Source organism: Oncorhynchus gorbuscha, linkage group LG24 (assembly GCF_021184085.1).
Source record: "Oncorhynchus gorbuscha isolate QuinsamMale2020 ecotype Even-year linkage group LG24, OgorEven_v1.0, whole genome shotgun sequence".
Taxonomy (NCBI): domain Eukaryota; kingdom Metazoa; phylum Chordata; class Actinopteri; order Salmoniformes; family Salmonidae; genus Oncorhynchus; species Oncorhynchus gorbuscha.
Window position 1 is genome coordinate 2,945,288 of NC_060196.1, and position 4,331 is coordinate 2,949,618.

Below are 4,331 nucleotides of genomic sequence, written 5' to 3' on the forward strand. Positions count from 1 at the left end.
TGAATACACACACACACACGCACACACGCACACACACACACACACACACACACACACACACACACACACACACACACACACACACACACACACACACACACACACACACACACACACACACACACACACACACACACACACACACACACACACACACACACACACACACACACACACACACACACACACTGTCTATAATGTAATACTTTCCCTATCTGTCTCCATGATTTGACTTTTGGTTGGAGATAAGAGTGAACTCCATCTTTAAAAACAAACATTTTTGATAAATTAAAATGTATTCCAAGTAAGCACTGCTAACCTTCACCACTCCACAGTCTTCATCCAGCATGCCACCATTTTGTTCTCTCATGACAACTGGTGTTTATGTAACAGTGAAAGTCCTAGAATCCTGACATGTGGCTTTGGCGTGTTGTTTTGAATGGACACTGACTAAGGTATGTGTCACAATGTATGGATTGCAGTGACAGAGCCATAGCGAATGGCTATTCTTGGCTATGCTGTACAGTCGTTGGGGTTCTGTGTGCGGTGTGTGCTGACCTAGCAGGTGGTTTTCATTATTGTGTGTTGTTGTGTGGTTGTGGTGGTGGATGGTGCACCATAGCGGGTGTCTTTCTCTCGGCAGTAAAGTTTGTTATTGTTTGGCCTCATGCTCGTGGTTGCCTGTGGCAGGTTGCTGTCTTTGCGTTGTAGCGGGAGCTATTTTAACAGAGGTGTTAAGTTATAGAGGCTAGGATTAAGGTAAATTAAGTTAAATTGGGTTGTGATTGTTTGTCATAATGAGGTATGTGGTGGGATCTGTGGTGATTTGCCTTATATCTTATTTGTTTAATTGTCTTATCTTTTGGTCATGTAACATGAAATTGTAAATTTTCTAGGATCATATTATGATTTGATATAAAATATGACTGATGAGGTGTGTCATAGTGGCTTCCCAGTCTTTTGTTGTGTGGTGCGATTTAACATGGTGCTATTCTTAGGGGGTTGGTGGCAGCAGTAGAGGATGTCACATGTCAGGGCAGAGGCCCCTTAAATGGTACAGTCGGAAACAACATATCAATCACTCTCTGGGAGAAGAGTTCCCCAACAGCACAGGGCCGCCAAAAAACAAACCTTCTGTTAACCTCTCTGTTGGTTATGTCCCAAATGGCTCCCTTTGTCCTACTGTATATAGTGCACTACTTTTGACCAGAGCCCTATGGTGCAGCACGCATAGACATCCCTCAACCGTCTGTTAAATGTAGCACCCCAGATTCTAACATAGATGTGCTTGTTATGTATACTAACTCTAACCTATACAAACTCTGACTTATACTAACTCTAACCTATACAAACTCTGACTTATACTAACTCTGACCTATACAAACTCTGACTTATACTAACTCTAACCTATACAAACTCTGACTTATACTAACTCTAACCTATACAAACTCTGACTTATACTAACTCTGACCTATACAAACTCTGACTTATACTAACTCTGACCTATACAAACTCTGACTTATACTAACTCTAACCTATACAAACTCTGACTTATACTAACTCTGACCTATACAAACTCTGACTTATACTAACTCTGACCTATACAAACTCTGACTTATACTAACTCTGACCTATACAAACTCTGACTTATACTAACTCTGACCTATACTAACTCTGACCTATACAAACTCTGACTTATACTAACTCTGACCTATACATTTGGGGATGGTGGACTGTGAGGGTGGGGAGTGGAGGGAGAGGTTTTTTTTTCGGGGGGGGCTGTAGGGGGTCTCGGATGGTTGAGGGGCAGCTCTTGGGAACTTTGGGGGGTCTCGGATGGTTGAGGGGCAGCTCTTGGGAACTGTGGGGTGGTCTCGGATGGTTGAGGGGCAGCTCTTGGGAACTGTGGGGTGGTCTCGGATGGTTGAGGGGCAGCTCTTGGGAACTGTGGGGGGTCTCGGATGGTTGAGGGGCAGCCCTTGGGAACTGTGGACACGATACGGATGGTTGAGGGGCAGCTCTTGGGAACTGTGGGGGGTCTCGGATGGTTGAGGGGCAGGTCTTGGGAACTGTGGGGGGATCTCGGATGGTTGAGGGGCAGCTCTTGGGAACTGTGGGGGGTCTCGGATGGTTGAGGGGCAGCTCTTGGGAACTGTGGGGGGTCTCAGATGGTTGAGGGGCAGCTCTTGGGAATTGTGGGGTGGTCTCGGATGGTTGAGGGGCAGCTCTTGGGAACTGTGCGGGGGATCTTGGATGGTTGGTGGCCTGGCGGTTGGGAGTTTGAGCAGATAGGGGCGCTTGACCCTGGTTGCTCCTGTGGGTCACTCTGGATGGGAGTGTCTGCTAGATGACTGAATGTAATGTAAATGTTGAGTGGCTTGTTGAGTGGCTTTATGTTTTATTATTCAATACAAATAAATAAAGAATCAGACCTATACAAACTCTGGCAGCTCCATCGCCTCTCAACATTCCATAACCATCCCATAACCATCCAACCTCTTGGCATTGGTTCTGTCTTCCATCTCCCTGGCAACCATGCTCAAAACAAACCATCTGTCATATCTCGCCGCTGTTTGACAGTGCGTGATGTAATGCTGTAATTAGGTGCTAGAATTACAAGTGTCCGAGTTGTCTTGTACCTGTTAGGTCCAAAGGGTTAGGCAAGAATATAGATATAGATGCTTGTAGATGGACACAAGAGGGACTACTTTTTGATTTATCGCCTGTTGGGTTAGTTATGCATGTGTTTAGTTATCTTGTGTGTATGTGGACAATAGCTGTGCTGAGGCGTCTGTGATAAGGCCACAGGCTGTAGCTGTCACTTGTCCTTCCTCTCTCTCTCATCCTGTTTGGCAAGTGGCCACCAACACACAGTCCCCGAACATCCTTTATCCACAACCAGAAACCACACCTTGGCTTTCCAATGGGCCTATATAGAACTGGATCTCTCTCTCTCTCTCTCTCTCTCTCTCTCTCTCTCTCTCTCTCTCTCTCTCTCTCTCTCTCTCTCTCTCTCTCTCTCTCTCTCTATCTCTCTCTCTCTCTTGTCTCTCTCTCTCTCTCTCTCTCTCTCTCAATATTATTTCCTCTATTTCTCCCTCTCCCTCACATCCATTCTTGTACATGCTAATAATATCTATAACTTATTATACAGGCCTACAATTGCTTACCTTCACATTCCTGCTTACCTTCACATTCCTCTGTTGCTCTACAGACAGAATTTGAATTAAAGTCAGTCAACAGCATGGTGGGAAACCAGCATTATTTCAATGTCACATGGGGGTGTCTCTGTGGGTATACTGTCCGGTCATGGCCGAGTTAGTCGGCTTTCTGCTGTGTTGTTATCCCTGACCCTGACTGAGGCCAATCTGCGCTGAACACACAGCTGCAGGAGCACAAACAGAGGCCTGCCTGCCTCAGCCTCTCAGCCCCTCTCATTCCCTCAGCCCCTCTCAGCCCAACGAGCCTCTCAGCCCCTCTCAGCCTCTCAGTCTCTCAGCCACGGGTCAAAAGAGAGGGAAAGAAAAGAGGAGAGAAAAAGAAGATTGTTTTGGAACAGGACGTGGAAAAAAATGAACTTCTTCTTTACCTCTGTACGGAAATCTCGTATTTCCTGCCGATTCAAGGTTGCATGGATTGTATTAGGTATTCCAAAAACTGGGCAGAACACAGAGGGTTTTTTCTCAGTCGGTGGGAGACAGGCCTTTTAATTAACAAGACATGGAAGAAGAAGAAAAAAATAATACTGAAATGTGAAATTGTTTTGTAAAACGTTGTCACGTTACTCATGACTTTTGTGGTGAAAAACCTAACTGATGCAGAATTCTCTGTCTCTTTATAAACTTCAAGGAAATGATTCAGTCCACCTACTGGACAGCATGTCCCTACATCTTCTAACTTTGAGCCACCAGAAACTGACGACCCCCAGTCCGCTGGGCCCATAATACCATCCTGTTCAGTGACGTAGTGGTCAAACATAATTGGTGGGAAAACGCTAATCGCCATTCGTGGTGAGTAAAGTACCGCTCCATATACTGGTGGGTAAACTCTTACAGAAAATGAAAAAGGTGAGTAATGGGCATTTACGTGCATTCAACATCCACCACACTACTGGTTCTGTAGTGTTATCACTGGATCTGTAGTGTTAAGACTGGTTCTGTAGTGTTATGACTGGACTGGTCTGTAGTGTTATGACTGGATCTGGTAGTGTTATGACTGGATTCTGGTAGTGTTATGACTGGATCTGTAGTGTTATGACTGGTTCTGTAGTGTTATATCTGTAGTGTTATGACTGGATCTGTAGTGTTATGACTGATATGTAGTGTTATGAC